The sequence below is a fragment of the Dermochelys coriacea genome, chromosome 2 (genome assembly GCF_009764565.3).
Source record: "Dermochelys coriacea isolate rDerCor1 chromosome 2, rDerCor1.pri.v4, whole genome shotgun sequence".
In the NCBI taxonomy this organism is placed as follows: Eukaryota; Metazoa; Chordata; order Testudines; family Dermochelyidae; genus Dermochelys; species Dermochelys coriacea.
Genome location: NC_050069.1, coordinates 73,415,337 through 73,438,456, shown reverse-complemented (window position 1 = coordinate 73,438,456; position 23,120 = coordinate 73,415,337). Strand labels below are relative to the sequence as shown.

General features: G+C 39.0%; 1 protein-coding gene across 2 annotated transcripts in view; it reads left to right on the top strand.

Annotated features, from left to right (window-relative positions):
* SNTG1 (syntrophin gamma 1) overlaps nucleotides 1-23,120 on the top strand; it is a 578,088-nt gene that overhangs the window by 463,011 nt on the left and 91,957 nt on the right. The gene's annotated exons all lie outside the window — the stretch shown is intronic.

Sequence of the window (23,120 nt, the reverse complement as noted above, 5' to 3'; positions counted from 1 at the left end):
TGGGGAATTGTGTCAATTAAATAAACTAATTGGAACCAATGAAGCAGATACTTTAACTAGTAGTATCTGCTCTTGAAGAAACACATGGGACTCCAAGAACCTTTTGAAGTTATTTTTAATTACAATTTATGGGGGGGGGGAAGGAATGTTTACAATGGCATCTTATTTTTTCAATCCCTGTCTTATATGTGCTCAAATAGTCTGATTGCACCTCCTATAATATTGTGGCTTCTTTGAAAACCTGATCTGTCACTCCCCTTCCTAACGCCTAAAAATATAGCACTGCACAGCTTAACCTATCACAATCAATATTGATATTCTTCTTTTCTTTAACAAGTGGGACAAGAAATACAATTGTGAGAGATTTGTATGATTGGAGGCAGTGCACCCCATTGGATAGGGCACTGGATTGGGACTTAGGTGACCTGGGTTCTACTCCCAGCTCTGCCATTGGGCTGCTTGGTGAATTACGGCAAGTGATTTCACCAATTTTTGCCTTAATTTCCACAATGGTAAAATGAAAATAATGCTACCTATCTCCTTTGGTAAAGTGCAAGGAGAGCCACAGATTAAATGCTAATTTAATATTAAATGCTAAGTTAATATTATTCTTATCTTTATTTTCATACCAGGAGCAGAAACTCAGTAGACACTAGACATTTTATTGGTGTATCCTTTTCACACTGTGGCATATTTGAACTTCATAATCTAATTGAGATAAAATATTTATTCCATTTTTCATTTTCTTAATATCTTTTATAAAATATGTGGCATCATTTTATTGTATAATCATATTAAAATATTGATCATCTGAATTAAATCTCTTCAGTCTGGTGCCTAGAATGTACAAATATACAGCTGGCTACAAATAATAGTGTTGTTTTTCATTGGAGGCCAGGGAAGAAAATCTATTAAGGCCCTATATCAATGCACTTTTAAAGTCCTAGTTATTGTTCTCTTAATGAAATACTGCATGTACAATCCTAACTATAGCTTTATCTGGCTAAACAATGTCTTTCTCCTTCTGTGTATGTATGTTTTACATAGCACAGAAATTAGAAACTTCTCAGTAGACAAGAAAAAAAACAGTTTGTGTAGTCTGTATATGTGTATAAAAACGACACTGACACATTGTCAAACTTACACAGTTAGACAGGTCAAAGGCAGAAAAAGAAAAAGTTCAGGCTGAAGGCAGTCTTAACCCTGCATGAGTATAGGGTTTTTTTGGGATGGAGGAATTGCCCCCCCCCCAACAGGGCTGGCCTTATGCAGGGGTGCTATGGTCAGGGGGGACGCCATGGTCAGGGGGGCAAGGCTCGGTGCTGCAGCAGTCCCCCCCGACTTTCTCCTCCTTCCCCCACAGCCGCTTGGGGTGCTGGCTGGATTGGCGGTGCCGGTGGAGGCCATGTTGCCATGTGTGTCTGTGTGGTGAGGGAAAGCGGGAGCCTAGTATGAAGCATCCCCTTGGCAGCAGCAATAGCCCCAGCAGGAAGACAGCAGCACCGAGTGACACCATCAAGTCCAGCTGTGGCAGCCTGTGCCAGAGTGGCTGCATCTCCTGGGCTTAGGTCTATGCAGCAGCAGCAGTTGGGGCTCCTGTCCCCCACCCAGCACCAGCCCCCCTCCAAATATAACAGTCAAACTATGCCGATGTGTATATGATTCCTAAAGTAATATGGTAGGCAGTAGAAATACTTATTGTAATGTTGGTTTATGGAGTAACTGCAGAAGAAAACAAAGCTGAGAGGCAATAATTAGTAAAGATATCCCAAGTGGAACTGACATTAAAAATAATAGACTAGCTAAACAAACACTATGTAAAAGATTTTTTTTTAAAAGTCACTCACAATTCATAATGTGTTACATAAAGCTTTTTGTCCTTTCGAGCAGTTACTCCTAGTAACAGAGACTGTAACGGGGATGTCATTTACTGAGCAATAAATATGTTGTATAGATTTAGCACAGAGAAGAACATTTGGTTTATATATTCTTGGGCACAGATTTATGAAGCCCATGCTATTTTACAACACATAGAATACCAAATTTTCAAACCCCCAGTCCTCAAAAGATTGAGGCATTTATTTTTAAATCCTATTGCCAGACTGTCTCCTAGTGACATGCATTTAGAACATAAAAGTCAGACTAGGAAATCCAAATTGTGCTTATAATGACGAAACCCTGTACATTTTCAAAAAAATCTGATTAGGTATGATTGCAATGGTCTCTGATGTTGTTAAAGATAATTTTTGTCTCATGCTCAAAGCAAAGCTGAGGTTTTTAATGAAAATAAATATAACAAATTCAAGGTGGGACTTCAAAGGCAGTGGAGAACAGTCAGAGAGATTTGAAGAAGTTCAGTGCAAGGATGCCTTCAGCATTTCCCCCATTCGTGATGGAGAAGCAATGGTGGGATCAGTCCTTCATGTTCCAGTGCTTGCATATGTGGAGGCTCAGACTGGTGGTGGCATTCTCTGGCATCACTCATATCCCAATACTTTATCTGGTAGTGGCACATAGGAAGAGCTCTATCAGAGTATCTTCCACAATGGAAGTCTGAAAGAGAAGAGTTGACCTACTGCACAATTTAAAATAAATTGGTTGTTGATTCTTAAATTATCTAGATTATTTTAAGAAATCTGACTTTCTGGGTTTGGTGATATAAGTGTCATAGAAAAATAGATTTATAATACAATAATCAACAGTACCATATTTGGTTAATAATCCATAATAAGTTTAAGATAGATAACAGACATTGCAGTGTTTTTAACCACCAAATAAATGTTTTAGGTACGTTGTTTCATCATTTCTTTGCTACAACTCAGTAAGGCAGACATTACTGAATAACATTCCTTCCTTGCAGTTGGTGAGATACATTTTTAGTTTCATTTTCTGAAAGTACAGTCTACAAATATGTTTAATTTATTTTTATAGAACTGGATTCACTGTATTTCTCCAAGCTATTATCATATAACGAAAATGATCAGCTCAGAGTCCTAAAAAGAATGGCTAATAATGCAATGGGAGCTGAATATTTCCATTTAATTGCAGTGGGAGCTGAATATTCTATGAGGCAATATTTTTAATAAGCCATATTAGTTTTTCTCTCTTCACCCTGACTAATTCTCTAAAAGAAGGTCTTCACAGCCTGTGATAGCAAGTCTCTGTGGCTCATGAAATACTTCAATAGGGTGAGAAACTATCTGTGGGGCAGGTTAAGGAGTATGAAAGAAACCCTAATATAGATAGTAGGATTCATTGAAACATATTGATTATTTCATAAGCTTGAATAGCAGTGTCTTCTTCTACTCTTATTTGTTTTGTGATATCCCGTAGCATGTGGCAGTCCAGCTCCAGCACCAGGCACTCCTGCACCAGGAACTAGAAGTATTCAGTGCTTCTATAATTTGCAAACTTTATTGTAAGCTGCTTGAATGGAAATTCAGGACAATGCCACCCACCTGCATCAACATGTGGGGGAACTTGCTGGGATCAGCGGTGAAAGGGGGATAGTCCCAGTGGCAAGAAAGGGAGACACTCACGCTGGGACAATAGTAGCTCCCCCCCCCTCAGGAGTCTCTGGCACCCACTGCCACATAGGGGAGAAGGGTGCTGACTGGCCAGCATTCCCCAGCTCCTAGAATTTAGCCCAGCACAGGGGCCATATGGAGCCTCCTTTGGCTCTGATTCATCAGCCCATACTACTCATCCAAACTAAGAATGGGAACCTGGCCTAACAGATGCTGTGGGTATAGCTGACCACCCAGTCTGAATTTGTACCAGGACTTGCCAGGGCTGAGCTCTGGCACCTTTAGGTTTGGCAGTTCATAGCCCCAGCATCTCTGGGATCACCACGTCAGTGATGAATGTAAAAAAAAAAAGTTGCTTGAGCCCCAGCACCTCTATTTATTATTAACCTTTATTAGAACCTAACTGAGGTACTTGAGTGTTTATTAGTTGCAATGTCTGGCTGGTTTCCATCACAGTTAAAAGAATAAAATGAACAGCTCCCAGAGGTAAAAGTCCTGGGATTTTGCTGATGGGCCTTGGGCTCATGTGATAGGTTGAGACCTGGTGGCATTTGAGGTTCCCACCCTCCTGCATCCTGTATCCCCCTTATTATGGGGAAGATGCTAGGACTCAGGGAGGCTGAGTCCTGCGGGGGCAGGCTAAGGTGAGCCTGGGTTATATGGGTTATATGGTAAGGAGCCCTGTAACCTCCACACTGGAACCAATTAAATGCCTGGTATAGGAAAGTAGGGTGATGGGCGGGTAGCTCCCCTCCTTTGTTTTAAAGTTGTGGCCTGCCACTTAATTCCATGCATGTGTCTGTCCTCATTTTGCTGCTGTGTCCATATCAATAGATTTCATACACTATATCTGCATTTTGAGGATTCAGTACCTTTACCTCCATATTCAATGGATTAAAAGTGGCTAACCAGTTAATGAAACTGTAAATGGGGAATCATGACCGATGCTGTGTGGTGTGTTTCCACTGGGGTCCTGCAGGGTTTGGTTCTTGCTCCTATGCTGTTTAACATTTTTATCAGTCACCGATAAAACAAAATCATCACTGGTAAAGTTTGTAGATGACACAAAAATTGAGGGAATGCTAAATAATGAAGAGAACAGGTCACCAGTTCAGAGCAATCTGGATCATTTAGTAAATTGGGTGCAAGCAAGCAATATGTGTTTTGAATATGGCTAAATGTATCTATCTAGGAACAAAGAATGTTCTTACAGGGGGGGGGACTCTATCCTGAGAAGCAGTGACTCTGAAAAAGATTTAGGAGTTGTGGAGGACAGCTGAACATGAGCTTCCAATATGATGATGTAGACAAAAGAGCTGATACAATTCTGGGATGCATAAACAGAGGAATCTCAAGTAGGATTAGAGAACACTCTACCTTTGTATTTGGCATTTTTTCAACCACTATTAGAATACTTTGTCCATTTCTGGTGTCCACAATTCAGGAGGATAGTGATAAATTGAAAAGGGTTCAGAGAAGTTTAACAAGAATGATTAAAGGATTAGAAAACATGCCTTATAGAGATAAATTCAAATACCTCAGTCTAGTTAGTTTAGCAAAAAGAAGGTTAAAGGGGTGATTTGATCAGCCCATCAGTATCTACATGGCGAACAAATATTTAATAATAGGCTCTTCAATCTAGAAGAGAAAGGTATAACACAATCCAATGGCTAGAAGTTGCAGCTAGACAAGTTCAGAGTGGAAAGAAAGCATACATTTTAATAGTGAGAGTAACTGACCACTGAAACTACTTACCAAGCACTTACCATTTTTAAATCAAGATTGGATGTTTTTCTAAAAGATAAACTCTAGGTTTTTATTTTGGGAAAGTTCTATGGCCTGTGTTATAGGAGATCAGACTAAATGATCATAATGGCTTTGGAATCTATGAATCTTCTAGTACACTGAGAGCTCTCCCATTTAAATAGCAATAGTAGAGGGTCCTGAAATTATATCTTTGATAATATTCTCCCGTAGTTAGAGATTATATGTGTGTGACCAAGAATGAAGTCTGAAGTATGCTATGATTATAATAGTGCATATTTTCATTAGTTATGAGATTTTTTTATCTGTTAAATTCAGTGTCTGTTACAAGCACGTAACTAAAAGCATTTAGTCACTGCTTTGTGATTTTTTTAATACTATACACTTTTCTCTCATTTCATCAAATTCACTTTCCATTATCAAATGCACTTGCTTACTTTTTAAAATTTTGTCAAAAGCTACAACTTCTTCATTTATATCAAAATTGTGCACTGGAAGAAGACTGCTCTACTGATGTGTTTGAGGTTAGTGAGCTCTCGCCATGAATTGCTGCCACCACATCCTGCTTCCCAGTGCAGTAATGTCTTCTGTTCCTCTTGTTTATGAGAATTCATTTCCAGAAGTCTTTGAAATGTACTTAGATTCAAAAGAATATTGGCTAAGTGTTCGGAGTCCCTGAGTGTTGATAATGAAGCTGTGACAGATCAGCAACTCCTGGATATAGAAGTAGTAGATTTGGTTTTAGTGTGTAATTATTGTTAAGTGAAACACACTAAGAATTTTTGAGATCAAGAAAGGTACATTGTATTTCCTAGTTAGCAATCATGCTTAAGTAGAGTACCGTAAATTATTTTTAAAACTGAATACCTCAGTACTGTAATGTGTGACTGGTTTGGCTATTACATTTGTATCTTGCCAGTGTATGATAATGCCATATTTTTATTGTGGCATCAGTGATAGTAGTGTAATGAGAGCATACTGTAGAGAATTTAGAGATGCAAAGAATATCTTCACATCTGCTAAGCTTTTTATAGTTTATGGGTAATACTTTGTGGCTGCAAACTGTTACTGCAGTAATTCATCAATAGGATCTAACCTCTTCAATATGTCACTCTCTTAGCAAACCTCTCTGGAAGATGGTTATATGCACTTGGTGGAAGGAATTGATGCCTGTAAAATTTAACTTCAATGAGATAATTCTAAAGAGATTTCCATTATACTTTAAAAGAAAAGGAGTACTTGTGGCACCTTAGAGACTAACGAATTTATTTGAGCATAAGCTTTCGTGAGCTACAGCTCACTTCATTAGATGCATTCAGTGGAAAATACAGTGGTGAGATTTATATACACAGAGAACATGAAACAATGGGTGTTATCATTCACACTGTAAGGAGAGTGATCACTTAAGATGAGCTATTACCATCAGGAGGTGGGGGGGAAGAAGAAGAAAACCTTTTGTAGTGATAATCAAGGTGGGCCATTTCCAGCAGTTGACAAGAACGTGGAACGGTGGGGGTGGGGGTGGGGAAATAACATGGGGAAATAGTTTTACTGCTGGAAAGTACATGTTTTATCGTTTTCAGTTTTTTCTTTTATTATTCATGGTTTGTACTTCCCTCTGATAGGCTTGAAAGTGAAATTTCATTGCTTGATTACTTTGTCCTCTTTCATTTACAAACATTGATTTCTCTTTCAAAAGCTGAATCAGCCTCAGCACTGCAATGTAATATTATGGGTAATTTTGTTTTATATTTATACATTCCAAAGCTCAAAAAATGGTAAATTTGGGCTCTTATTGTCTTTAAAAAATTAAAAATCATTGAGCTTACAGAGTCTTATGTATCTATGCACAGGCTGCTACAATGGATGTCCCAACTATGGCAATATGCCACAGCAGAGTATTAATAGGTCATTTCCCTTATTCCTAAACATCATAAAAATGGCAACCTCTTTAACAGCTTTGCAGCTAAAATGCCTGAGGTTTAAAAGTCAAAATTTGGCTTGCCAATGATCTTCATTCAGGAGCAGTTTATGGTATTATTCCAGAGAAATTTGATTTTGGTTTCACCAGAGTATGGGCATTGGAATATTGGGTTCTGAAAATGAACAGTTATATATATTCAGACATTGCTAATTGCACCAGTGCCCTGATCCTGCAAACGTTTAAGCACATGTATAATTTTACTTGTGTGAAGTCACTGAAGTCTATGGAACTGCTCATGAACAGAGTTACCCAGGTGCTTAAGTGTGTCCAGGGTCAGTGCCTAAATTGGGACCCAAGGAAAGGATGTCCAGCTTGTGCATGCTCAGATCGGTTAGCTTTGGAGTGATGAGGCATCCACTTATAGACACACTGTTGTGGCTTGTTGTTGTTGTTGTTACGGTTATTTTTATTTTTTTAAATACAGCAAGTAAATCATGTTACAATAAACTTTTTGAAGGCGACAAAGTCATGGATAAATGTGGAAAACTCTTCACTAAATATATAAGTAAGAATTCTATAGTGTGTACATGTAGGGGGAAAGACTTGTTAATGCTTTGAGGTTGGATAGTACTAAACATGATCAAAACAATTTCTGAAGTTAAGGGGGAGTACCTTTATACTACTCAGATACAGATTTTTCTGTCTATTATATCTTTTATCTTTTTTGAGGTGTAGTCATAGGGCAGCCCTTCCTGGAGCACCTTCCTGCAGCAGGCCACAGCACAACTGGCACACCTGTCTCAGTTTCTCTCCTTCTGAGTCCCCAGTAACTCGATCCCAGGCTCTTTTGCCATAATAATACTCTACCTGAGCTGCTGTGTTACAAAAACACTACAAATGTAACACCGACAGACCCCAGTTGTCGACAGGTGAGATTGAACCTGAGATCTCTGGAGCTAAATGCATGGGTCTCTACTGCGTGAGCTAAAAGCCATATGCCTGTTAGCTAAGGCTGTAGAGCAGACTCTTTTTTTTATTTCTCTCTCTCTTCCTCTCCCTCTTCCTACTGCTAGGTGGGACATAGCACCACACCCAGGAGGTGTGTTTGTTACACACATATTATAAAATATAAGTCCCCACAAATAGACAATTTGTCATCCCCGTGCATATAGTCCCTAAAATCCCAAGACTTGTAGTCCCTTGATGGTCCACATACCACACAGTGGTGTCTTCCACCAGACCTGGCTTTTTGTCAGGTCTTTCCTCTCTGTGTGCCAGGACAGCCACCCCAGCCCTTCCAGGTGTTGTACAACACTGTTCTTCCAAACAGGAATCCCCACTTTGTAGGGAGACCATCCTCACCCAAAGAGCATTCATCATTCCCCCTGGACCATGAGCCACTCCATTCCTCTGACCTAGCTGTCCAATGTGGAGACATCAGCGAGTAAGCCTCTTCACTAGTCCTCTGCCTTCAGCCCTCTCTGGCCCTCTACTTCAGTTCTCCGGTTTAGAGGCATGAACAGTCAATTCCCTCTGCTGCTCTCTGGTCTGTCTCTGGGTAGGTCAGCTGGCTTTCCTACTTTCCTACCCCTCTGGCTGCTTTCCTACTTTCAGCCTTTCCCAGGAACCTCTTCCATTCTTAGTCTCTGGCAGCTCTCACCTACCTTTTTCCTGACTGACTTCTCTGAGTCACCAGGTCTCCCCGTTTCTGATTCTCCCTGAAGTCCCATCCTCTTAACTGGCCAAACTGGGAACACCTGTTCTGGCTCAGAGGGACTGGACCTGCTTAATTTATAGTGGCCAGCCACCCTCTGACAGGCCACAAGAAAATCACAAAGCTTGTTCTACATTAAATATCAAGAACCCTGTCACCTTCTCACAACCATACTTAACTCCGTTAATAAGTTCAGTAGACGAGAAGTGGGCATGCAGTCAGTTCCAAATCTGTCCTTATTTTACAGAGATGATTTTTTTCAGTAGAAAATACTTTACCATGGCTGCAATTGTGCAGCAGCAATGAGAGAGGATGATGACACTACGATATACAGTAAGTTTTTGTAGCCAGAATGTATGGGGATCCTCTCATTATCAAAATGTTGACAACTGCTCTGTTGAGAATGACAAAGAATGTCTTGGAGTCTTCAAGTTGGCTGTAAAATTCTTTTGAGGGCAGAAGGATGGGATCCCTTCAATGATAAAACTAGCAGCCTAATTAACCTGATCGGGGTGTGTTAAACTACTATGAAGATGATGTATGTGACAAGTAAACAAGAAAAATCTCCACAAGAAGAAAGGAAGATTATGGAAGTGAAGAAGCCAGATCACTCTAGATAAAACAAAAAGTATATTAACTTCACCAATTGGCTCTTTAACTATTAACTAGGCAAGTGGTGCATTCTAATTCCATTTTGACCAGACAGAGAGAGAGAATTTTAAAAAAGAAAAGGAGTACTTGTGGCATCTTAGAGACTAACAAATTTATTTGAGCATAAGCTTTTGTGAGCTACAGCTCACGTCATCGGATGCATTTGGTGGAAAATACACTGGGGAGATTTATATACACACACAGAGAACTGACTTCCTGAGGAAACTACAATCCATTGGTGATCTTCCTAAAAACACCATCCTAGTCACTATGGATGTAGAAGCCTCTACACCAACATTCCACACAAAGATGGACTACAAGGCGTCAGGAACAGTATCTCCGATACTGTCACGGCTAACCTGGTGGCTGAACTTTGTGACTTTGTCTTGACCCATAACTATTTCACATTTGGTGACAATGTATACCTTCAAATCAGCGGCACTGCGGTGGGTACCGGCATGGCCCCACAGTATGCCAACATTTTTATGGCTGACTTAGAACAACGCTTCCTCAGCTCTCGTCCCCTAATGCCCCTACTCTATTTGCGCTACATTGATGACATGTTCATCATCTGGACCCATGGAAAAGAAGCCCTTGAGGAATTCCACCATGATTTCAACAATTTCCATCCCACCATCAACCTCAGCCTGGACCAGTCCACACAAGAGATCCACTTCCTGGACACTACGGTGCTAATACGCGATGGTCACATAAACACCATGCTATATCGGAAACCTACTGACCGCTATTCCTACCTACATGCCTCTAGCTTTCATCCAAATCGTACCACACGATCCATTGTCTACAGCCAAGCTCTACGATACAACCGCATTTGCTCCAACCCCTCAGACAGAGACAAACACCTACAAGATCGCTATCATGCATTACTACAACTACAATACCCACCTGCTGAAGTGAAGAAACAGATTGATAGAGCCAGAAGAGTACCCAGAAGTCACCTACTACAGGACAGGCCCAACAAAGAAAATAATAGAACACCACTAGCCATCACCTTCAGCCCCCAACTAAAACCTCTCCAACGCATCATCAAGGATCTACTACCTATCCTGAAGGACGACCCATCACTCTCACAGATCTTCGGAGACAGGCCAGTCCTTGCTTACAGACAGCCCCCCAACCTGAAGCAAATACTCACCAGCAACCACACACCACACAACAGAACCACTAACCCAGGAACCTATCCTTGCAACAAAGCCCGTTGCCAACTCTGTCCACATATTTATTCAGGGGATCACCATCATAGGGCCTAATCGCATCAGCCACACTATCAGAGGCTCGTTCACCTGCGCATCTACCAATGTGATATATGCCATCATGTGCCAGCAATGCCCCTCTGCCATGTACATTGGTCAAACTGGACAGTCTCTACGTAAAAGAATAAATGGACACAAATCAGACATCATGAATTATAACATTCAAAAACCAGTCGGAGAACACTTCAATCTCTCCAGTCACTCGATTACACACCTGAGGGTGGCTATCCTTCAACAAAAAAACTTCAAAAACAGACTCCAAGGAGAGACTGCTGAATTGGAATTAATTTGCAAACTGGATACAATTAACTTAGACTTGAATAGAGACTGGGAATGGATGAGTCATTACACAAAGTAAAACTATTTCCCCATGTTATTTCTCCCTCCCCACCCCACTGTTCCTCAGATGCTCTTGTTAACTGCTGGAAATAGCCTACCTTGCTTGTCACCATGAAAGGTTTTCCTCCTTTCCCCCCCTGCTGCTGGTGATGGCTCACCTTAAGTGATCACTCTCCTTACAGTGTGTATGATAAAACCCATTGTTTCATGTTCTCTGTGTGTGTATATAAATCTCCCCACTGTATTTTCCACCAAATGTATCCAATGAAGTGAGCTGTAGCTCACGAAAACTTATGCTCAAATAAATTTGTTAGTCTCTAAGGTGCCACAAGTACTCCTTTTCTTTTTGCGAATACAGACTAACACGGCTGCTACTCTGAAACCAGAGAATTTTAAATGACTCATGCTGTGTTAAGAGACATTCAGCACGTTTGTGCGTAAGATAACTGCCCACTCTAGTTGGTGTATTTAAAAATGATTCAGTCAATAATCCTTAAGGCGTAACTAGACCAAACTTTTTTTTACTGCCGTCTCCTATTACTTTGACAAAAAGTGGCAATATAAATCAGTGTTGAAGCCTGCTGCTTGCATTAAAATTTGGCTCTGCAAAGAAAGTTCCATTCCAGTTTTCTGATGTGTATCAGGAATGGTAAGTACTTTTTTTTTCCTTTGGAAGAATCCTTACCATTGGGAGCCATGCTTCCTCAACGCTAATCTGTCCTGTACTAACAACAACACATTCATACTGTAATGAATTTTAACTACATGAAATTGTTCATTGACCTGAATAATCCTCAGGGGGGAAAAAACTTCTTGTTTCAATTCTGTTATTTTGACAAATGCATGTGGTTATCCAATTAGTCTTCAAATTGGCTTTGTCATCACAGGAATCTGTTGCAATGAGTGAGCACTTTGAAAACTTAAATGAGGGGGGGAAAGACTCTTTTGAAAATAAATTCTACCTACTAATCTGCAAACAGAGTGAGGGATTGAGGTATCTTCATCTCCTTGATTAATAGAGACGGGGAGTGAGAGCACTATGGGACGAATAGGCAGGCAAATTCTGCCTCCTTGCCACTCCAGTAGCCTCTTTAAACACCCAGCTTGTGGAAGACACTACCCCAACTACCTGATGGATGTGAAAGGAATGGCTAACTGTACTTGACATGAAAAGTAGGAAGGTGCAAAGAGGGCCACCCAGAATTTTAGTGAGGGAAGTGCATGTCATTTGGATTTGTTAGGGGATGGCAGAAGGCCAAGGGGCATGGGGAACAACCTGAGTTTATGCTTGTGACCCTTTCACAAATGTGGGTTTCAATTAGCAAACAAAATGAGCTTTGAACTAAGGTTACCTCTGAAGTTGCTAGAAATGCACTGCAGCAGTGTCACAGAGCTCAGCTATGAAACATAGTACAGTAATAAACTGCAAATATCATTCTGGCTGGTTACTCTGTGTAGTACTATCTGTAGTTCTCAGTGTAGCAATTCTTGCCTGCTTAAAATGTTTACTCCCTCTGTGATTATATTTTTCTGTGTTCAAGTGAGCAATATTATAATTCAATTTTTTCATATTATGATAAGTCTATTTTTCAGTTACATGCAGAAGAATGGGAAGATCCTCCTAATTTAATGTGCAAAAGCTGAAAATTATTTTCCAGTTTAGTTTAAATCCCCATCATATTCTTTCAAAAGTTTACTTTATGCTTAAGAATAACCCCTCTTTTCAAGCTACCTATGATAATAGGGTGAAGAGGAAATTAAATTCTTACCAGCAAGGAAATTCAAGTACATTAAATACATTAATGTTTTTAATCCTTTGATCCCCTTGTAATGGGAATAATGAGTTAATTTAAAATTAAATAATCTAGCAGTAAGCAGCTCATGTATGAGGGGGCTACTCTTCCATGAAGGGTTCCAAAACATAAGGTGTTGAAATGGATATTAGGCTAGGAGAAAACAGTTGGGAGGGGAGAAGAATAACCCCTTATAATGTCAGTAATTACTTTTATTGCTCATGTCTTAGTTATTTTTCATACTTCTTTTTCTTTATTGTATTCCAGGGTTTCACAGCATTTTTTTAATCATGCCCCATGTTAGCCTTGGGGTTTTTTCTTTTTTTCCTCTGATCTCACCCCGCCTTACAATAGCGAGGATACTGCCACCTAGTGTTGATAATGCATCGGATCAGGCTATATCAGTCAAATTACTTACATCAAAATGCAAGTCGAGTGGTACTATAACAGTACCTCTTACCTTTACTTGTGAGCAGTGCTGTGACCTTGTACACCAGGTGGCAATGCTGCTTACTCAGATTTGGTTTGGTCCCCGCTCTGTCTTGCCAGCATGGAAGGAGGCCTGCCCTTACACCATCCAGCTTGTCAGGGGCCAAGGTGGAGGGGCACATCCCCTCCTCATTGTTCCCCTGTCAAATTCAAGGTCTCAAAAGTGTGTGTGTGGGGGTGGCATAATTCCCCTGTTTAAAAAGGAGGAGGGGTATGGTCCTTACCCTCCCCCGCACCTCTGGTATCCGTAGCCATGCCTCCCTTGAAAGTTTGACGCAGTCCCCTCACTTGGGAACCTAGGTTCTATTCCACTGGCCACACACATAAGTATCTGCTATACCTCATTGCAATGCAAAGTGAGTGCAAAGGAGTGAGAGACTCTAAAGTACACCAAGTCTGTGCTACCATACAAAGCAGTTCCTACATCAAGTCAGATTTTTAATGTCAATAAAGCAGGCTGTAATACTTCCCATTAATTTTAAAATGGCACCATGCAAGATTAAAGATACAGCTCAATTTGTTCACTGTATTTACATTTTTACCAGGTTGTCCCATATACGGATTGTTTTAAGAATCATATAATGAGAGTACTGTAGAAGCCTAAATGTTTATCTGATTTGAGTACTTGTCTGCAGAGTTTAATAAGCCAAACCACTGTTAGGTCAAGGACTGGGGGAAAGAATTCTCCTTTGCTTTGTCAGGAAAACATAACAATCTCAATCATAATAAATTACTGAGCTAGTATATTGCTTAGAACTGAAGACAAAATTGTCCAGTAAACAATTGCTTTTGATAAAATATATGGGGGGAGGGGTTAAACACATAAAAATATTCCATGGGACTATAATGAAGACCATCACAAAATACATATAAAAATCCTTGCATGATGAATACTAGTAGAACCTGATGCATTTTTTTCAGTGGATTACTAGAAAAGAAGAATACATATGTGTTGAGCAGTGAAGGATGAAGATTGCCAGCTCTATTTGAAGCATCATTTTAAAAACAAACACACACACCCCAAATGGAATAAACCCTTGTCTATTGTGGGATGTCTCCGTTTTCTATGAAACATTCTAAACAAATGTTGAAAGGAGAAAAAGTTTATTTAAACAAGGGATTTACACCAATAAATATACATTTTCAAAGCAATGAACTCCGGAGGCTTAGTTGCACAATTCCCAATGTATTTATTTGGAATTGTGAAGTTAATGCTATGAAAATATAGACATATGAGTCTCTATTATGTGAAGGATTCTTATCATAGCTACTGTAAGAATCAGTCCTATTATATAAGAATGAGGCCTAAAATTCTCTGGGGTGAGAGAAAATGAAAGAATAATTCTCTAAAATGAAATAAAGCAACAACTTTGTGAAAGTAATTCCCCTCCACACACATGAACAAAATGGCAATTCTTTTTTATTAAAATAACTATTTTACCCCTCTGCGAGCTTTGTCATATCCATGTTGAGACTCAATCAGCTGTGTTATATGCACCAGGCAATGCAGAATTTTAGCACTGAGATGGAATAACAATGATCATATAGGACAGTAAGATAGATATGAGTATCTGCAGATTGATGATACATCAAGGCATGCTGCCTTATCCATTCTTCTAGTGACTTTACATACACATTGCTGCTGTTGTTCAATATGATCCCTGAAGGACTCCTGTCATAAATATAAAGGGAAAGGTAAACACCTTTAAAATCCCTCCTGGCCAGAGGAAAAATCCTTTCACCTGTAAACGGTTAAGAAGCTAGGATAACCTCACTGGCACCTGACCACAATGACCAATGAGGAGACAAGATACTTTCAAAGCTGGAGGGAGGGAGAAACAAAGGGTCTGTCTGTGTGATGCTTTTGCCAGGAACGGAACAGGAATGGAGTCTTAGAACTTAGTAAGTAATCTAGCTAGATATGCGTTAGATTATGATTTCTTTAAATGGCTGAGAAATTAGACTGTGCTGAATAGAATGAATATTCTTGTCTTTGTGTCTTTCTTGTAACTTAAGGTTTTGCCTAGAGGGATTCTCTATGTTTTGAATCTAATTACCCTGTAAAGTATTTACCATCCTAATTTTACAGAGGTGATTCTTTTTACCTTTTCTTATATTAAAATTCTTCTTGTAAGAAATTGAATGCTTTTTTCGTTGTTCTTAAGATCCAAGGGTTTGGGTCTGTGGTCACCTATGCAGATTGGTGAGAATTTTTATCAAGCCTTCCCCAGGCAGGGGGTTGCAAGGTTTTGAGGAGGATTTTGGGGGGAAAGACATTTCCAAACAACGCTTTCTCAAAAATAAACCCGGATGTTTGGTGGTGGCAGTGGAAGTCCAAGGGCAAAGGGTAAAATAGTTTGTACCTTGGGGAAGTTTTAACCTAAACTGGTAAAAGTAAGTTTAGGAGGTTTTCATGCAGGTCCCCACATCTGTACCCTAGAGTTCAGAGTCGGGAAGGAACTTTGACAACTCCATATGAGGGGGCATTTGGAGTTGATGATTAGTTATTTAACAATAAAATTGGGAATCTGCCCAAAAGAAATTAACAGATTCCCTATAAAGCAATTGTATTCACTTCACTTAGTCTCATAGATAGGGTGGACCTTACCTTGTGACCGATTCAGCAAAGCACTTACCTGTTTTGCTGGAAAAAATCCTGACCAGCTCTAATTATTAGCCATTATAAAAATTAACGATGTAATTGAGGCCATAAGCCCACTTAAACCAGAGTGTAAAACATTTAAAAATCTCATCCTTTCCTGATTTTCGCTAATGTGTTGCTCAATCAGCATCCCCCTAAAAAGGTAGGTCTCAGACTGGATTACAAGCAAACAGATCTTGAATATCAAGTAGTTTGAGCAGTAATTAAATCTCCTTATACTTTAGCCTTATTGGTACCCCACATTCCATAGCAGAAAAAATAAGAATAGAATGCATAAGAATTACTGAGAAAGGATCATGGAGATGGATGTGTGGCCTTTTTCTTTTATATATTGGTAAACCTGACCTTCTGTTCCTGGTGCAGAGAACCCGTCTTTAATACATCCTGTTTGTCCAGTGAGGAGGACAGAAAATCATTTACAGATATAAAATGGCAAGACTACTTCAAGGAACAGATTTTTTGAATGAGCCAGACTTCAGAACCCTGGCCAGCTCTGCTAGGCATTTGTTTTTCCATGTCTACATGTGAGCAAAATATTTTTCTTCATATTTATTATTGCTCTTTTATTCACTCACATCCAGACACAATGGAATCTTCTGATATCTTTCAAAACAGTTCTTCACTTGTGGGGGAACCCTGACCCTATTGAAGTCAATGCTGGTTTTGCCACTGACCGTAGCTGAACCAGGCTCAAATCTTCTTCCCAGCTTTTTTGTTTGGGTGAATTTAAACCATGATAAACTCTGGGACAAGAATGTCAGTAGCAGTAGGGTGACAATTATCAAAGCTCTTCACCAAGCCATCAAGATCTTCCTTCCTGCTTTATAACATGTTCATGTGTCCTCTGGCTGTATCTTTGTCCTGCTGCCGCACTCCACTGCCGCACATAATATATTGTTAGTCTGAGAACTCCCAGGGAAAGAGGCAGTAATTCTGTCCTGATCTTTGAATTGCTTTATTTTCAACTACCAAGTTCACCTTTATTTAGCATTATTTTGTCATAATTTTCTTGAGTTTAATATCTTTTCATTCTTTATAAAGTAAAATTAAACATTCACGTTAAAACTGTGGAAAATGACACATTAAACAGAGAGATTCTTTTTAGACTATGTAAGTAAATAATTTTAACAACATATTGGGAAGATATGAAATGTGGATTTAATAAATACATGTTATCAGGTTCTGAATTATTGTCCTGCTGTTGAGGGAAAAGCTAATATGTGCAGAGCTGGCACCTTTTGGCGCCAGCCACTGTCTGTGCAGCACAGACCGCAGCACATTTGGGGAATCGTTTCGGGCCTTGAAACTGTTGTCCTTCCTGTCTTTGTGTATGTGAGGCACGTTGTGTAACTGCATGTTCTGTTTTAATGATAAAGCTGTTGACGTTCTCAGAACACGAGAAAGCACTCACCAGAGAGTGGCTGAGGATGGGGTGAGGATGGAATTCATTGGTTAAGGGTGCCGATGCACGAGGGCAGCACGCGATGTCACATGGTATATAAGCTTTGCATAAACTGTATACGGAGTCCCCTCCTGACTAGCGGGGGGGCACCACGCTCGAGCGTAATACATTAAACACAGACTGGAAACTCTGCAGATCTGGACCTGGTTTTTGGTGCCTCAGCCTAAAAACTTGAACCGTGCGTGACCGATCAGGTATAATTCGCAACACTGCTCAGCTACAGTGTCTGCATCCTGTAAATACATTTTGAATTGGGTGTATATGGATTTTTGACTGAAAGGAGGATTCTGGTTCATTTATCATGTAGATATAGAGACTTTTTCAAGTGTCTGTGGTTCATCTGAGAAGCCATAATAATATATTCAGTCTTTAATGCAGAATCAACTTGCACTTAATTAATACATTTTGCATCACTTATTGCCTTTGGAAATTACAACAGCTGCAAACATTGCTTTGTGGTTGGAAGTTTATCAGAAATAAGACTTGTTCTCTTTTATCCATGTGACAGGACTGAGCAGGTTGGCAGTCCTCAAACAAAGCTGCTGCTTCTTGAAGATGAAAATGATATTCAAATGTCTAATTCTCCATAGCATTTGGTCATGCCTTATTCCTTTAGGGCCTTCACTCCTTTTCTTTGTGTGTGCAGTACCCATACCACTTATGACACATGAAGTTGCCTGATGCACCATTCAGTTCCCTTTACTGGCTGAATTAGAAGCGATACTCCTTCAGCTCAGTGGATAGATATTTAAATTATATTCTACATATATATGATTGGATATATGATGATTTCAGTGTTTGTATGTATGCAGCCAAGGAACTTTAGGTCCTAGTTCTGCAAAGGGACTAGGAATCATTGTTCTTTCTTTCCATGTGGAATCCAATTAAATTGAATGAGATTTTGTGATGGAATCCATGCTTGCAGATCCTTGTGCATGATCAGAAGGACCTGCCATGGTACATAATTCCTTGGTTTATCTTTTGTGTTTTAAAGTTTTTCTTTATATTTATCACACTGCATAAATGAGCCATCGATCTCCAGAATTAAAAACTGTCCATTTTAAATTAATGAGCTTCCCTTTGTTGTTCTAGATTTTGTCTTTGAATCAAAGTTAGCATGTTTATCAAAATCTAAAATATCACAAGGCTATGGATTCAATTTTATCTCCTGAAAGACAGGATATTCTTTATCCCTTTCCCATCATCTTAATGCATGCAGCACCTATGGTTTCTCCAATTTCACATGTCTAATTTATTCATAAGAACTTGAGGCCACTGTATTAGAAAATAATTTTAAAAAATAAAACACTAATATATTGGGCCAACCTTTCTATTCTTTAGAATCAGCATTGCTATGTTTCATTAATTTAAATTACAGAATAGGGATTTTATAAATATATTTACTGATAATCTGATTAATAGTTCCTCTGTAGGTTTGATGGTGGTATTTTAGCTTGAAAGAGAAAAGCCCTTTTCTGTTAATAAATCATCAATAAAGGATATTGTCTGCAAAATCAGTTAAACTTTTTCTCATGATATAGAGTTAAGGGGAAAATATCTCATGCCTGCTTTAGTATCGAAGTAATCAAATTTAAAATATCAATACATCCACATAGCACGGGTGACTTTATCCTGTTAGGCTGATGAATAGTAGAAGTACAAACTTTATAAAATGTAATCAGAGTTGTGGGAAAGAGAAACTACCAGCTGAACACAAATTACTTACCATACTACAAAAATATTAAATATCTTCAGGCCAGGTGGTTGTCACATTTTGGGGTAGAATCCATAACAGTGAGTGGTTATGTCACTACCTGTCCTGTAAACTTGGATGCCTCACGGTGCATTGCTGATATAGCTCCCAACTTGGGCAGCTCACAAACAGCCTGACAGCGTGCATATTACAACCTGAGTGTCCATGTGCTAAACAGCCCTGATTCAGCAGCTCTGACCTGAGCAGTTGGTCTACCGCCCTACTCTGGCTCCCACCAGCCTTGGTTACTACTTGCAGGATAACCTCAACACACACCCAGTCCCAAATTTCTCCAGAAAAATGTGTTCTGCAATGTCCAGCCCTCTCCTGGACAGTTCAGAGAAATATTAAGGTTTGTTGCCCCTTTAAGGAGTCAATATTCAACAGTTTTTTTTTTACTTTAACTGAAGTTTAAACACAACACTTCATTAGTTTTGATTAAAAATAAAACAAGTTTATTACCAAAAGAAGATAGGATTTTAAGTGAATTCAAGCATAAGAGATAACGTTAGAAATGGTTACCAGCAAATAAAAATGAAAACACTCATCTAAGAATCAAAAAATTAATCTAGGAAATTTTGGTTCATGGTTTTAGTCAAGATGGCCTTTCTTCCCACAGCTGCATTTGTCTTCTTGGGTGAAAGAGAGAACTTGGGGATTTCTGCCCCTTTGTTTTCTTCTGAAGGTTACCACTCCAAATAATGTTTATTCAAGCAGTGGGGAAGGTGACATGGAGTCTGGTGATGAAGGAAGCTTCACACTCTTTCTCCCACTTACATTTGCTGAAATGTTTACTCCATTTCCTCTCCCTGCTGTCTTAAGGACCCTGTTTAATACTTATATGTAAATTGAGTAAAACACACATTCCTTTGTTTCGGATAGACTTGCTTAACAGGTCTTTTGCCTGTCCAGTGGTATCTCACTGTGTATCCAATTCCAATGAAACAAATCAAAAGTTAGAACCTCCTAAATTCAGTTTAATTCCTTCCAACTGTATCAATCTCCAGAAATCAACAATCATTTTGCCTTTTATCTGAAATCAGCAAGAATATTTTGCTAACTCTTGTCCTAACCTTGCAAAGTCTTGTGTAAATAATTTTACTCACTTGAGTAGTGGCATTTAAGTCAATTGCCTCCTCAGGTTCCTGAGAAATCTCAGACACACACACCTGATTTTTCTGGCACTGTGAATGACATCCCAAGTACCATTAATAAAGGGAAATAAATTAGGGTTTTCAGTGGAATAGTTCTTTAAACCTTGCCTCATTGTACTTCTGATCGTCTCTCTCACTTCTGAGGAAAAATGTGCAATATAACTTTTCCCTTGGAATCTTACAAAAGAGGTTTAGGCTTTATGCTTAATTTTGCTCATTGGAATGGACCCATTGAGTTAATGGAATTTAAGGCCAGAAGGGACCATGATGATAATTTAGTCTGATGTTTGGCAGAACACTGGCAACAATAAAATGAAGCAGAAACACATTTAAACCCTATAGGATATGTCTATGACATATGACATATATGACATATATGACATATATGTCACATATATGACACTGCCTATGTCATCTAACTCAGACTTGTGGGGTTTGGGCTAAGGGGCAATTGCTGTTTAGACATTCAGGTTTGGGCTGGAGTCCAGTCTCTGGGACCTGATGATGGGGGCATGTCCAAGAGGTCGGGCTCCAGCCTGAGCTTGAATGGCTACTATAATTAAACAGCCCCTTAGCTTGAGACCCAGGAGCCCAAGTCCGCTGACACAGGCCAGCCATGGGTGTTTCACTGCGGAATAGACATACCCCTAGAGCTGGTATTAATATATAGACCCATTAATTTTGGAGCAATAAACTTGTGTATGTTGTTTCTGCTCTTAAAAAACAATGGAACATTCTCCATCCAGGATCCTGAAATATCATAGGTTGAGTCATGCCCAAACCATGCAAACAGGAAGGTGAGTCATTTTACTTACATTAGTAATTTTGCTGTATGTAGGTAGTCCTATTGACGACTAATGTGTATAAAATTATTCATGCGTAAGCATTGGCCAGACTGGGCCCTTTGTAGCTCCCTACTCAATCTGCAATACATCAGAACCTTGAACAGAGAAAAGCCCATGCTTTATTAGGGTAGAAACAAGTTATACAATCTTATTGCTTTAAAATTAACAGGTCTATTCCATTAACAGTTCTATATGAAATACATATTGGTTTTTCTATTTTCTGTGGTATCTTACTTTCTACATTGGAAATTAGTTTATCAGGTGTTCATGGATGTCCCTGTGCATGGTTTCTCCACAGCTACGGATACCAGTACCCTGGAAATACTCTGGTTCTTCTACTTTTGGTCTTGAGTCATTCACATACCATAGTTGGGTTCATATTTACATTCAATTTAATGAATCAATTTCCAAAGAGGAGATGGTGGTTTTAAGGAATCCCCAGCTCTCTGAATACAGTGTAAATATAGGCTAAAATTTTCAAAAAGTGCTTCAAGGCACACTCCTAAATCCATGTTAGGCACCTAAATAAGGGGCCTGAGTTTCAAAAGGGTGGATCCACCCAGTAACTCCCATTGAATAAATACAGGAACCAAAGGTTGTCATTAGACAATCACAAAATTGTATCTGATTCATGTAGCTGTAGTTATACCATGAAATAACAGTGTTACTCCAGTGTTCCTTCTTTTTCCTTGCTCTGCCTTTGTAGTGGTGATGGTGAAAGGGGAGTTGGCCTATTTTTTTGTTTGGCAGAGAGGCCATTGGGTCTATCTCTGTTTTTCATAGTTGTTACAGTTCTTAGAAAATGTTCAAATATATTATGCAAGAGAAAATAATATTATCTAAGCAAAAACTAACAACAAAAAGAAAAACCCTGAAACAAAGTAAAAATTAGGTAGCATTCTTTTCTTAACCCAATTATTTAAAATTATAATTATACTTTCCAAGTTTCAGATGGGCATGTTGCTTCTAACTTAAGACTTTTGACCTGGGATACATAGTTAAAGTAGATAGTATACTAACAACATGAATAATTCTATGCTGCATTCAGTGGATGAGGTGTATACAATATTTCAGTTTTAATATGTATAAATTATATTTGGGTGGTTTAGCTTGTATTTTTTCATTCATACTATAGTGAAATCTGTTTTATAGTGATAAGTGAAGTATACTGCTACTGTGTTTTAATTTACAACTCTGTCAGTTACAGGCTGTGTGGTTTGGAGTAAATCATGGAAGTCTGCTGACCCTTAGTTTAGCTGTATGTCAGATTGGTGAAATAATATCAACCACATACTTGATTAATGTCTGAAAATTATGTTAAGGTACTTGGATGAAGTTATAAAATTGTGAAATACAAATAGCATGCCTTCTCTCTCATACTGAATCCTTTCTTTCCACAGAAGGTGACAGACCACCACCCAGGATTACACAAATAAGAGCTTTTAATTGCTACTTGATATTTACTCTAGTTTTACAGTTACTTAGTTTCTTACACTTCAGTTTCATTAAGGTCCTTTAATTTGAATTTTCAGCATACTTAGAATGACTCCAGCAATTTTTTTATGTGATGATCAACCTCTGATATCTGCTGAACATATATTTGCCTTTTACTTTTGTTTGTACAATGAAAGTTTGTTCTGGCAGTTTTCCATTTGAATAGGCTTTCTTTACGTGATTATGTAATTATAAGTGAATTAAAAATATGTCATTTTGAGTCACCAGTTCAGGATCTTTAGTTAAATAGGATTTGAAGGGCATCAGCATAAAGT